Source organism: Epargyreus clarus, unplaced genomic scaffold (genome assembly GCF_041222505.1).
Source record: "Epargyreus clarus isolate Ecla_fem2 unplaced genomic scaffold, WU_Ecla_fem_2.2 ptg000007l, whole genome shotgun sequence".
Lineage (NCBI taxonomy): Eukaryota > Metazoa > Arthropoda > Insecta > Lepidoptera > Hesperiidae > Epargyreus > Epargyreus clarus.
Genome location: NW_027332215.1, coordinates 8459778 through 8475042, shown reverse-complemented (window position 1 = coordinate 8475042; position 15265 = coordinate 8459778). Strand labels below are relative to the sequence as shown.

The 15265-nt window shown below is 34.5% G+C and overlaps 1 protein-coding gene and 1 long non-coding RNA gene across 4 annotated transcripts in view; both read left to right on the top strand.

Annotated features, from left to right (window-relative positions):
* The window catches only part of LOC140743346 (uncharacterized), a 466218-nt gene that overhangs the window by 237830 nt on the left and 213123 nt on the right, over positions 1-15265 (top strand). The window lies entirely within an intron of this gene.
* The window catches only part of LOC140743344 (carboxyl-terminal PDZ ligand of neuronal nitric oxide synthase protein), a 287400-nt gene that overhangs the window by 73560 nt on the left and 198575 nt on the right, over positions 1-15265 (top strand). For 2 of the 3 annotated variants that reach the window (XM_073074520.1, XM_073074518.1), the window contains exon 2: positions 11757-11796. The exons of the other annotated variant lie outside the window; for it this stretch is intronic. The gene's annotated coding sequence lies outside the window, so the exon portion shown is untranslated. The remainder of the gene's footprint in view (positions 1-11756; positions 11797-15265) is intronic. 3 annotated transcript variants of the gene reach the window in all.

The following is a 15265-nucleotide window of genomic DNA, read 5'->3' as shown; positions in this document are numbered from 1 at the left end:
TGTATCCAGTAGCCATATTTTCCTTAAGGTTCTCCATTTCCTAGAATGTTTCCACCGTAAACCTTCTCACAATATATGAGCCAATTACTGGCGTAATATCCACTGAGTTCAATACAGGGACATAGTGATCAATCAATTATAGCGTGGTGGGTTTAAAGTTTTCCACTGAGTCGACAATTTCAAGGTCTGTTCACGGTAATCATCTGTCTAAACTATCTCAATCAGTATCGTATCGTGAGGTATATTTATCAATAGTTTTCACACGAGCTCCGAACAATTTTCTAAGTTTATGAGATACGTGACATCTGTATACTCTCTGGCTTAGGATCATCCGTTCCTTTAATTTTATTTCTTCTTATTCTATCAGACTCGAAATGCTATTTTCGGAATAAGTCACGTAGAGTGTGATTGCGCGTAAAGAGTTTCCAAATTTTCGATTCTTAATTAATTCAACGATTTAAAAAAATCATACCTGTTAGTGAATAATTCTTGAAATGAATTAATGAACTTACGTTATTTTCGAATTTAATTGTACGAATTGTTATTACGAATATACTTATTTTCATTTTAATGGTCGGGCTTGGAATACTATAACAACGATGATTTTAATATAATTTCAAATGTTAATTGTAGAAACGGTATTTAACCGCCGTAAAAGCAATACTACTTTAAACAGATCGTTTGAATTTTGCTCCAGTACTCGTAGTCTACGAAGAAATGTGATTAACATTTTCGAGTAGATAAAAGTTCTCAATTAACAAAGCTGTCAGGGATCTGGTCGTATGAATATGTGATTTTTTATAACACGATATTAATTATAACAACCGTATATGGCTTGCTTTAACTAGTACCTATTGTTGTCCATTTATATCATAATATCTCGAATGTTATCGGAACAAAACAAAACGTACAATTGTTCACTCGCTGTTCACTTGCTGTAACTATTTATGAATAAGAACATGGAAATGTAATTCGTATCTATAGTTTATTTATACTCATATTGTTTTCGATACTATTTCGATGAAAGGTCAGTTACTTAAATAATGGAGCAATGTTTTATTCGTTGCTCCTTCCTGCGTCAATTTACCGGGGCTGCTCTTGCAAAGTCTGCGTTAAATGCTCGAGTATGCTCAAAACTTTTATCGTTGATCAAGATTTTTGCAACCACTTTATGCTACCCGAGCTTCGTCGATTTGCAGGATCGATAACGACTATCGAGTCAGTATTTGTAAGACCAGGATATTAGAAAAATATATAATGCTTTTATACATAGCACATAAGTATACACTGTGGAGATCTCAGATAGTTCATTTCGTTTTGCTTCTTATAATTTTTTTTTGTGTCAGTGTTTCAGCCTCGCTACCAAGTTGAACCTAACTATACCTCATATGTTAAAATGACTTTCAAAATCAACAACAGATAAACGTATGTATATATGTAACGTATGTATGTTAAACATACATGTCGGAGAAGGACGGCTCTCATCGACATCATTGATAGAATCTATAGGTTTTGTGGGCGTTGTCATAGGGTAGATGCAGGCACAAATACAGTAATCACAATATTTATTGTTCTTTACATTTATGATTTACAAAATAACTGTACTATGCTACTAATATTACTTTACAAACAAAGGATTTGAGCAGCAGGTTCAAGGTAGTGACTACACGCTCCAAAGCACAACGAAATAATGATCCACCTCGATCACTCACATCAGTTCTTATCCATGTTTCCCCACCGCGCCGCCACATACCTCGACTCCACTAGAGACCTCTTAAAGTCTCTGCTCTGATTCTAATACAAAAACTATACAATACTGTTAATTATAATTTAAAGCAATTAACCCTTCGATTGATCAAGTACCAATAACATTACTAAAATACTAAAGTAACAGTATAGCTAAAGCTATATTAAATAACTCTGACTCTTCCTCCGACACGGCCATCCTGACGCTTCACACGTCCTCGTGTGACCTTGAGGGATGAGTGCAAGTGTTATCTGAAATAAAATATATTCTTGGTAAAACTGTATGGTAGGATTAGGAATGACCTCAAACGGGGACCACATCTGAGCAAAAGGAGACCAGAGTATCCCCCGACCAGGTCACGCAGATTTGGGTAAGCCTACGTCCAGCAGTGGACTTTCAAGGCTGATAGATGGATGGTAGGAGAGTTGTATGGTAAATTTTAAATAACGAGTCTCACGACACTCAGTCACGTTAAGCAATGCTTTCACCCTTCACCCTTTGTTGATTTATTGGCACCGATACATTTGACCATTTAAACAATCTTAAAACAAAAATATTGTAGTTAATCTTAAGTGGGGTCTTAAAATGTTAATGATTAAGAAATTCTCAAACTTTAAAAACAGGACGCCATATCACTCGAAATCTGTCATGGAACTCAGCCATAGCCATAAACTAAACCCAACTTGGTTTTCAAGTGGCATTTTTGTATTATGAGGTGTCAAATTCCAATGTGTTAAAAATTCTTGGGAATTTCTTTCCTTTCAAGACATAAGTGGCTATAAATTTGCTCTCTATGACCCTCTACATTAGTCTACATTATAAAATTAAGAATGTTATGTTGTGACGATGCTTACCTAGCCACTTTACACTTATACTTAATCAATGACTGGTTCTTTTTACATTTAACAACCGAGAGTTCAAGTGCGTAAAAATTGCCCCGTAATGTTTACTTAACTGCGTCCCAAATTAATAAAACGTATACTTTATGTAAGCAATGATATACTTCCAAGTACCAATCGTCAAAATAAACTTATTCTTACTTTTTATTAGGTTAATATTGTGAATAATTAATTATAAAATTGATTTTGACATATGAGGTACACATAGATTCGGAAGATTTGATCTGATTGTGAAATATGTTGAAATATAAAAATGCAATTTTAAATTTCATACGTAACGAGTTCTGAAGCAAACGTGATTGATTTTAAGCTCCATAAGGTGTTGATCCTATTTTGATTGAATATTTAAGCCAGTGGCATAGCGTGGGATCGGGCGAGTACGAAATTGAATCTACCGCACTTTATAGAGGTAACTTGGCGATAAAAAGGCTAGTTATTGGAATTTATCAATTAAAAAAAAATGATTATCCTAATTGTAAATGTTTACGGCCTTCTTAAAAGGAATAGCTTTTTAAAGAACACATTAAGCAAAACTTGTTTAATAAAGTGTGTCATACATTGCCGATTTTTATGTTTTTACACACATTTGCAGTATTTGCGAATGTGGGTAGTTTTGTAAAGTGAATACGTCACAAAGTGATAAGGCAGTGAGTCAGTCAGTATTTCATCGTCAACCTTTACAGACGTGTCGGTATGTGCGAGTCAAATTGTGTAGTCATCGGAACCAAAGATACTATTGTACACATAATATTGAGAAAGGGGTGGCATATAGAATTACAATATTTATTGAAACAAGTTATATATTTATTATTTCATGTTTATGTTTTAGGAAACAAGTAGATGTAACGGATAATATTATTATACTGACACAGTTATAAACTTTACAATCAGGACACATCCGCAGATAAATTGATTGAGCACTTACTGTAAATTCAATTTGATATCAAGAATTACTTTTTATTATCTCATTAAGAAACAAAACCATATTCGGTCTTTTATTAGTACCGTTATTGTTAATTTATTTTTATCGTTAACCTTAAAATATACAAAGCTTAAATTATTCGAGGATTCCCATACTTCTCTTACACATATATAAAATTCTCGTGTCACAATGTTAGTTAGCGTACTCTTCCGAAACGGCTTTACCGATTTTCACCAAATTTTATATGTATATTCAGTAGGTCTGAGAATCGACTACTATCTATTTTTCATACCCCTAAGTGATAAGGGTTGTTCACCCTTAACATTTTTTTTATTTATATGGCAACACAACGTTTGCCGGGTCAGCTAGTAACACTTATATTTTCTTTAAGTTTACTACTTATTTGATTAACAATAAACCAAACATTAAAGGTTAGCATACAAATACTTGCGAACTTACTAAACGTTTCATGACCTAAAAAATTTAAAGCGCCAAATTGCGGCGTTTTCAACTTAAAGTTACTTTTCCAAAACAACAAGGTGCATAAACTGTTAAATTGTGCGTTATTTTGACGGTGAATTATAAGGCAGGTAATACACCAGCGACAATGAGCCAAAGCCAATACGCTTGCGACAGTTCGAGTCAATCATCGGTAGTCGGTCAGTCGATCGATAGGCAATGTTCGCTGGTGACAGGTGATAAGCTTTCTTCGTCATGAACAGTCGCACATATATTACCTTCCTTAATTATGCTCAAGCTATACATACAAAACCTTTGTTGAATTTCTAATTTCCTTATTACGCACATTTGTACTCATATTAATCGCGATACAGCCTCACTTTACCAAGTAAATGGCTGCCGTAACATTACACCATTGACCGTAGGTACTAAAAACATGCATTGTTGTAATGAAATAACTTTGGACCATAAAATGGTATAAACATTTCTAAAGGCGCGTTAAAGGGCTAGCCTTTGCAAGGGTCATGCATTGTTTTCAAAATAGCAGATTGGAACTTTTTTTACTCATTTTAAAATTAGTATAACAATATAAGTACGTTGTCCACACACGCTATGGCTCGTATGCTAACTGATCTAGAAAGCTAAGCAACGTCAGGTGTGGCTGAGAGCTAGATCGGCGACCAATAGTTGCTTTTTTGAACTACTCCACATCTCCTGATTGTTCAGAACTGTGATATAAAAAGGGTTCTGCAAGCTGTAGGTTTAACGGTATTTCGAGTACAACCCTCTACGTTCGACACTGGAGGGACCACGGCCACACTTATTTCTCACTCTTACTGTGTTCCACTTTGAAGAGTGTAATCAGGGATACTTATCTGAGGCGTTCCAACTTAGTCATCAGGGGTAGCAAGGTAGCGTATCTGGCCAACCTCAGGTAGGAATCTAATCTCATCTGTTGTTATAAGTAATTGGCCAAGTGCAAGTCGATCTCGCACACGACGGTTTCCGTAAATATTCTTTAAACATTTCAAGTGTCTATCTATTGCAGTTCAAGAGATAGTGCTCTGTGGCAGAGGGGATGTCCGAAGTCTGGAATGGACTGACGGACAGGCGGACAAATGAACGGAGAGCTGCGGCTTCGTAATATAATCTTTTTAGGACCGACGAAAATGAAGTCCCACATCAACAGTCCTCCTTGAGATCCTACACATTCTGGAGTGTGTTTTCTCTTTTACGTCGCACGTGATCTACGTAAAATGAGCTTTCTACAGAGAAATTCTCTTTTATGTACGTAAGATATATAAATTTAATGTACTATGATACGAAAAGATACGACACAAAATTCTATGAATTAAACGAACCATAAAATATAGCGAGACATAACTCTTGATCGTATATCTTCTGAACCCTACAAAGTTTTCAAATGGCGCATAAAAGTCTACACTTACAAAACTTTCGCCATATGGCATTATTGTTTCGCTGGCTTCCCACGGTCCGTGGTATTACGGACGGACGCGGATACACCAATAACAAAGTGCTGTTGGAAGAGTAGATGAGTCTATGCGTGCGTGCATGGGTAGTTTTGCAACTTCTAATTTGCATTTCTTTTAATTTTTATTCAAGGACGACAAAATTAGAGTATAAAAACCGACAGCACGAAACACACCGTTGGAAGAGTCTCGGTGCAGTCTGTGGCTATCAGTGGTCGTCTGACGTATAAATCAGTAGATCTACGGAACGTGGGAAGTGGCCATAAGTAATACATTTAAACTTTGTAATATCATGATATATTGGTATGTTTCAACACTGGCTAAAGACAGTAACATTTTTCGCTGTGTTTACAACTTCATGAAGTTAGTGTAACTTGTTGCAGTCATTTGTTTTTTGCTAAAACCCAGGCACGCACCTCTGATTTAAAATGTATGTGCGTATTACAAATTAATTATCACTTGCTTAAACGGTGAAGGAAAACATCTTGAGGAAACCTGCATACCTGAGAAAACATGTTTTCAAAGGTATGTGAAGTCTACCAATATATACTTGGGCAGCGCGGTGGACTATGGCCTAATCCTTATCATTCTGAGAGGAGACCCTTGCCCAGGAGTGAGACAGTAATGGGTGGATGATGATAGAAGTACCAAACGGGCATTATTCGCTTAATACTATGTTATCGCTCTTTGCTGTCTATGGTCACATTATCCAATCTGAAATATAATTCAAGACCAGAACTCAACATCAGTTCTAAAATGGATTGATGAATCTAAAAAATGGATTTTTTTTATTTATTTAGTTTACAAATATCAGTAACCAATGAAAATGGTTTCGACCCTGATTATAATCTATTGCTGAGTATGGGTCTCTTCCCGCAACTGGGGGAGGACTAAACTCAACTCCGTAAATATAACAGGTAAGTTATACGTACGGGTTAGTTGCCAAGTGATGACGTTTTGCAAACGACTTACAAAACTGCTATCTTTATGTGCTTTCTGAAGCAAAGAAATGTGTTTGAAATTTGCTACAAACGATCATCCATCTAACTTCCGATCGCGCCCGACGTTGCCTATCTTTGTACATTGATTAAGATCTATTCAAGCGGGGTTATGTGCATTCGGGAATTGCGAACAAGTGAGCATGCAGCAAGGTACCCAAGTACATGCCACAAATTGACATTCATAGTCAACGTTGCAGAGGACTAAAGTTACCTGAATTCGATAACAGATACTATGCTATACGACAAAACAGGGTATAAGAGTTGGATCGCGTCTTTCTATAATACTACATTGTTCATATTATGATACAACAATACTTTCATTAGGCAAAAATAGCATGCCAAGCCCTCCTAAATAGATTCACGGATTTCTAACGGCTTAAATTTAGTTATTACCATATTTTTGAAGCCAGATCATTATAGTTATAGTTTGGACATATTTATCTTAAATATACTATCTCTGTATTAATAAAAATCTGTTACAAATTACTGTCTTTGACTTTAAAGTCGCTCAAGGGTTAGTTACTAAAATGGTTTTAATTGTTTCTAGCCCGCTCCACGAGAACTCGTGTAACATTTTTAAACGTTTCAATTATAAGTTGCAAATGAAAGTTTTGTTTCGTCATACACAAAGTGAAAAGATAAATATTTTCCGACTGCGTTATTTTAAATTAGAAGTAGGCTACTATCTCAGTTTATAAAATAACTATTAATTTGTTTTATTTTGTATATTATTCGTAATGAAAGTTTTGCCTTCATTTTTGACTTAAATTCACAAGTTGAGATTGTCAAAGTGAAATAGCTTGATACAGACAAGTCGAGGACCGAACAGAAGTGATTTAATTGATTTAAAAAGAACATTGAAATTCTAGTACAAAGAAATACTTGTGTTTCGTATTTGTCTCAGCGTTATTAACGACAGAGAATTTTCTAATATATTTTGTTCAGTCAAGTAGATTCTGATACTGTAATGTGTTACGTATAATATGCTCGTCAGATCTGAATATCATAACAGATTTTTCTTTTGTATATTGTAACGTATCTATAAAATTGAACAATAATTGATTTCACAATTTCAAAGTACGTTTTTGTTATATTCTCTTTACAATTTAAAATTGTAATAACCTTTAAGTTTAGTTAAATAAATTATCAAAACGAAACCAGTAAAATAATTTCCATTTTAAAGATTATTTATTATCTTACATAGTGTTCCAACTCTCAATGAATAAAAACATTACGTATTGCTTCTAACGTGAATATCATTGGCTATTATTTCTTATTATTCGTATTAGAAATGAAAACTGCACAGAATGTACTTATTCATATTTTAAACACCGGTACAGCCGTACTGAATTACAAAATTAAATAACAAATTCCAAGCGTTAATTAACATTCCAGTGAGACTATAAGTCCGGATGACTCAAATATGCGAGGGTTATAAATTTCTGGAAGATAAATTCCTCGGCTGCTTCCTCGTACCCATTAAAAAGTAAGCTATTGGTACATGCTTATATTTTTTCCTTACCAGTTATAATTTTGTGAAAAATCTCGTCGTAAGTTCAAAGAATCATCACCATATAATAGATATACAAATATCAAGAATAGAATGCTTGAATCTTCATAAGGCACAAGCCTTATGAAGATTCACGCGCTGTTGTGCTTTGAGTAGAGTAGTTAGCCAGAAACTTATAAACAATACAGTTTAATAATCAAGATAGGACATCAATCTTATTTGGAACTGTTCACAGATGTACTTACGACGGTAACAGTTTGATACTACCAATTCATAAAAATTATCTTATTATGTAAAATCTTATTATGTAAGTATTCGACACGGTTGTAAAAAAATGATCAATTGGATCTGACGGATTATAGACAAACTATATTGAAGTAACTATTGAACTAGCACTGGAAACTATTCATTTTAGTCCTTAGAGCAGTTAGTCTTAATTACAGAACGATGATGTGGGTGGGATCAGCCGGGTGTTTCGTTTTTATAATAATTCCCTATTAAAAGTAACACTAGTGTCATCTCATAAAAGATTTTCTTATGTATATTGTCATTTACGCTGTAAGAACATTCATGACTACGGCGTTCGCCGACCGTGAAATTAAAAGCGGGGACTCTCTTGACTAGAAGAGCACTTTTGATAGACATCTACTATATAAGATAAGTTTCAATAACACAAAAATCACACAATAAACCTTAAAGGCAAATAACATTAACCGAGTAACATTGGATGTCCTCAGCTTATTCAAAACGATTTAATAAAACATTGAAACGATCTTAAAACATAAAAAACTCATTTAATTTCGTTGAAAAGTTAGCAAAGGCAGGATTGACTTTTTTAAATCTTGTTTAAGTCTCTCAGACGGTTTTGGCATGCATAAAGAGTTTAAGTATCGCGTAATAACAAACTTCTGTAGCAAATTGTTTGAGTGACAGTCGTCTACATTAGGATTTATTTCGAATTTTATTAAAGTAACAAACTGGCGGTTGTATACTTGTGTCAGGTATTAAAAAGACGGAAAAAGTAATTTAATCATTGATAATATAAAGGATTTAGTAACTTTAACATTTTTTAGCTATTGCTAATTAAGAATTACGTAAATTGATTCTGCTTTTTAAAAATCTACATATAAATAAACTTTCGCGCCAAAGACATGAGTATGAAGATAATAAAGCCTCGCTTATTCGTGGAATTCATAGAAAATTCGTATTACCGGATATACGCACTCGAAATTTGAATGAAGATTTAATATTCATTTGATGATATGTAATTATTACCATAAAGCGTGAAAAGACTAAAACTTAGCGACCTAAAATAAAGTTAACTAAAGCTTATTGGCACACTGACAAGCGTGGAAGGAAGGAAGGAAGAAGGAAGCGTCGTACATATGTATGTACGACGCTTCCTAACTAATATCCTATATATAACATTCTCGTGTGACAATGTTAGTTACCGTACTCCTCCGAAACGGCTTTACCGATATTCACCAAATTTTATATGCATATTCAGTAGGTCTGAGAATCGGCTACTGTTTATTTTTCATACCCCTAAGTGATAAGGGTTGTTCACCCTTAACATTTTTTATTTATATGGCAACTCAATGTTTGCTGGGTAAGCTAGTTATATTATAAATGCAAAAGTAAGTTCCTTTGTTACACTTTCACGTCTTAATTCAGAAAAGGACGTAGGGATCTTTTATTCCGAAAAATTACCGTTCCCGAGATATAAATAAAAACCTCTAATCGCGTGCGAAGCCGCCGGTAAAAGCTAGCAACGTTATAAAGGGCTCGGTCAGAAAGCGTACGAGTGTACGCACTCAAATGTTTATGTTGACTATAAACTAACGTTACGCGTAAAAGAGATTAGGAAACCAAAGGCCCATGACCTTATACTTCCGACTTATGCAACTGGCGTGAACGATAACGCGTGGAAACAATGCGTTTGAACGTATGCGTATAGTATTTATGTATACGTAGGTAGTGTGTATAAATATGGGCAATATGTTTATAAATTGATATACTTATAACGAAAATATTTATTAAATTTTTAAAGTTTTAATTTTGAAACGTTCGATCAAACCTTTCGCCGTCTAAATGTTTGAAATACTTACCAGGAATGCTGAATAGAGCAATATTTAAGATTTTTACTTACAATTAAAAATTTTACTTCAGTATTATACTATAAGTATTATTTTCTATCAATATTGCAATGACATTATTGTTTTAATGACCTACTTATTACAATTTTAAACTAGCAAAAATAAATCGTTTAAATGTATTGTTTCACTCGGTTCAATTACGTATTACATAATACTTAATAAATTCTAAAGGTTAAAACGAAATGTAACTGTCCGAAATTAAAAATTAACTCACTCTAACACTTACCTAATAAAATGAAGGTTAGTTGGAGAGAGGCCTATGACCTAACGTCAAGTTCACTTCCTTACGTAACGCCGGTCTTAGCGACCGCTTTCCGTATAATATTATCTTAATTACATGCTAACGTGTTACGTGCAATGATAGCTTAGTGGCTAGGAAATTCGCCCTCTTGATCGGAGTCCGAGGTTCAAATCCCAGTCACGCACCTCTGAATAAAAAAATAGTTATATGCGTATTAGATATTAATTATCACTTGCTTAAACGGCAAAGGAAAATTGGTGCGGAAACCTGCATACAAGCAGAATTTGAGAAAAAGGTTTTCCAAGATATGTGGACTATGGCCTCCTTCTTCCATCCTTCTGATATTGACCCCAGATAATACGAGTATTAGATTTCTTTCTAAGGTTGGTCACAAATAAAGTGCTACTCTTCAGGACTAAGTTGGAATGCGTGGGAGCGTGCGTATTATCGTTAAGCCGTTTAAAGTCTATTAACATAAAAATTGATCAATTTTTTATGTAACAAATAATTAATAGTAATAAAAAATGATAACAAAATTCCACCCGAGCAGACAAGACCCAAAGAGAGTCAATATAAAATGTTCATTCATTTTCGAACGATGCACACAACTCCAATATGCGCTTAACGTCACACTGCTAGGAAGTACTAACGCGTAAGGTCATGGGCCTTTACCGCATATTGCATTCACTTCGTTTCGTGAGGACGCAGTTGATACTTCTTATGGATAAGATTATGCATTTATTTTTACACCTGCTTAGCAAATTTACGAGGTTACATGTTTATTAGTTTTTTACCGCATAAAATTTTCGTAAGCAATTTTAATCTGATCTATATGAGTGACGAGCTTTTGCCCGCTGCTTCGCTCGCGTTACGTAGTAATATTTTCATCCCCTATTTTATCCCCTTGGGGGTAGAATTTATCAAAATCCTTTCTTAGCGGATGCCTACATCATAACATCTACCTGCATGCCAAATTTCAGCCCGATCCGTCCAGTGGTTTGTGCTGTGCGTTGATACATCACTACGTCAGTCAGTCTCCTTTGAGTTATATATAATTATATATATATAAATATGAGTGATATATTACCGAAAGTGTATTTTTGGCGACTATTTCGCTGTATAGTACATGTTGTGAATGACATAGTTACTTACAATTTTTCTAGATATTTTCGTCTAAATTCTCTAAAGTGTTTGTAGTATGTTGATTGATTTGTTAAAAAAAAAGAATTGTTTGTTTACAAATTAATGGTTAGGGTATTTTCCATTTATAAATATTCTGTACAAAATACCATACGGCAATGAAATAACTAATAACATATTCAATTTTCCAGACAGGATCCCGGCACAACACTGATAGGGAAGAGAGAAATGGTGCGTATCGAAAGGGTCTTTACGCTTGTCCTGTTATTAACCGAGGCCTGTGGTAATAATAACTCAAATTGACGTGCGGATGTTCTACATATGTTACGGTTAATGTGCTTAAAGCCGCTGATCTTCAGAATAATTATAATAAAGTGCGAAATATTAAAGACATAGAAGGTACATTATTTGAAAACAAGAACCATAAGTGCCTTAAATTAAGATGTTGGTAACCATTTTAAATTTCGTTTGTAAGCTTATTTATTCCAGTTGCACTTATTGTACAAAATACAGCCTATGACGCTCCTGAGATAATAATACAAATTTCGAGATGTACTTACAAAGTACATTACAATCTATCATGCTATTTGGGTTACAAATGGCGTCGAAACCAAATGTGGACATTCGTAGGCACGTAAAATATTATCCTCCTTCTGGGACAGTCAAGTAAAAACCTATTTATATGTGGGTAATTTTATACAATGCGATATGAAAAATGTATTGTAGTGTGATTAATATAAAAAAAATCAAACACACGACGGGTATTTTCAAAAAATTCTGAAGAATTATTTGTTTCGCACTTGTTAAATTCAATCGAGTTTTTATCTCTAAAATACCTTTAATATCCACCTGAAGATATCCGGTTTTACATTATAGCGGTAACTTAAGTAGAAATTGCAGGTTGTGGTTGAATTAACTTGGATTGGTTGAGTACTTAGCATAATGGATGTAATAACTAATACCGTAGAAACTAATAATAATATAGAAATGTAATAATACTAACCAAAGTTTCTGATGCACTGTTATAACTAACGGTTGATAAAAAATCTAATCCAAATGTCAAAATTATAGATGCTTCTGAATAACGTGGTAAAATCTAAATGCCTGAAAGCTCTGTATAGTGTTTCATTTATATATACAGATGCTGAACATGCCAGGCATCGGCCGTAGCATACCAAATTATTTTGTGTGCCACGTTCAGTGTCTGTCAGACACGGATGTCTGATATGCTCAATGTTTGTAGAGATGAACAGGGTCTTTATTTGTTGACGAGGGGTAAACCTTCGAAAGGTAGGTGGGTGATTGTACCGATGAAGCCCGTCACACTGTTTGGTGTGTATGCGGTCACACATACTCGTACCACCATCCCTCGCGGCGTTGCTGACCGGGCGGTTCAAGATCCTGCTCTTTCCGCCGCAAATGCGGAAGGTCCCTTTTAGTCGCCTCTTATGACATGCAGGGGAATCCGTAGCTCTATTCTGGTCCCAGAATTACAGGTACCATAGTCTAAAGTCTTTATCAAGTTTATGTAGACTACTAACTAGTACGTGGGCAGCATAGTACGACTATATCCCCATTCATATCAATCAGAGAACGCTCTGAAACGTGACACAAATGACTTGATGGTGGCAGTGTAATGTTCACATAACATAGTGCAATGAATAATTTCTATCTAATACGACAAACAAACAAAAAATATTTTGTATTGTATTTTGCAAAATATTTGAATTCCTATGAAAGTGAGAGCTCATTACAGACTTCAAACTACTACTACTTTAAAGTAATTTAGGTCATAGGAGTAGCAGATATGATTGCTTAATAGTAGTCGTATTAAAAGTATCGAGTATCGAGAAGCGGTGACCTGCTAACCAATTCAGTGAATCACATCATCTAATTATGCATGTCGAGGTCAATGACACGCTTTGAAGCGGCTTTGCTGCCTAACGAACCCTTCAGGAAGTCTTACAATGCGTTGCGTACCCGCTACGTTGGTTAGGTAAGGTAATTATGTATTGTAAGCGGTGATAGCCTAATGGTTATAACTCGGCCTTTCAATCGGGGAATCCTAAGTTCAATCTCCAGATCTCTAAAACTTTCAAAGGTATGTGCGTTTTAAAAAATATCAATCACTTGTTTTACCTGTAAAGAAAAACCTTGTATGTAAACCTACACATTTAAGAGTCTATAAAAATATCTTAAATATGGTTGAAGTTTACCTTTTCGCTCTTGGCTACCGTGGTGGAATATGGCCTAAGCCCTCTCATTCTGAGAGAAAACCCGCCCAGCAGTGGGACAGTAGCAGGTTGATGACATGGGTTTTGACGAGAAGAGGAGCGTGCAGTTCGCTTAAGAATTTGATAACATTTGAAGTTGAGCAAAGGTGTGCAAATGTGATTTTGTCAAAAGTTTCATATACCGTGGAAAGTTATAAATATCTCAGTTCTAACAATTAATGATTATTCCTTGTTAATTTTGTGTTTAATTTGTGTGCCATTGTGAAGTTTCTATTGTTTCTGGGGTAAAGTTACACAAAGTTTCAATAAAGATCAACTTAAAATTTGTATTTTGTATTTGTAATTTGTTTTTGGTTTTGCTAAAATTTTGCATATAGTCAGAAGAAATCAGAACGAATTTTAAAATAGTACTTTATGAAATAAGGATTAAGTTATAAGTTCCTAGATACACATTGATACATCGTTATATTCTAACTAACTTAGATGGAGTATTTTTTGAAATATCAGCCTCTGAGAGGTGCCATATAAAAAAAAGAACCTCAATTAATTAAAAATATTTGAAAATTTATACGCATGTTGCAAATTTAACACTAAATCGAAACCAATTTTGTTTTGTATTATTTCTTGTATCTCTAACAATTTCGAAGTTATAATGACGTTGCTATCAGATTACATTTTTGTGAAGACATAAGTATATTGTAATAATTTCAATTTATAACCTTCGTTTTTTAAATATTCATAGATATTAAACTATACTACATTAAGTATAGAAGCAGAATACATACTTTTACGAGGTATTTCAGCTTATTCCTCAGGGGTAGCGGCGCATCTGTGACCGACCTCAGGTAGGAATATCTAATCCAATCTCACGTTGATTACAGATGTCAATGGGTGGCAATAGAAACTTCCAATCAGGTGGTCTGCTACTCCTGTATTATTTAAAAATAATAGACTAATAAAAATACTAATAATATAACAATAATAATAATAGATAGAATAATACAGACTAGATGTAAAGCAGTCAAGTTTAGAAACCTCGCAGAAAATTTTGAGAAGAAGCGACATAAAAGAAATTAAATTTCACAGGCGCGTAGATTTTAGGGGTAATGATTTTATCAGTTTTCATTTAAGGCGTTAATTCCTAAGGCGAGCCGTGCTTCCGGCGCCTGGTCAGGGGCAACAACCTTCGTACATCTGCTCTCTCCTTTTTGTGGGCTTTTATTTGTCATCCGTTTTTAGTCTATAATCAGATGGCGTCGGAACTTCATTGTGTTCAATTTGTACTTGACTTTGTGTTGTAAAGTAATTTAGGCGGGCTTTATATGTCTACGTCGGCTCAGTTAAATTAATGGTATTTATTTCGTTAAACATAGTCGTAATTGTTTCTTTGGCTAATTAAAAATAAATAATGTGATACTAAAATATTGTTGCTTTTAAACTCTATCATTGAAGTCCCTACGTACATA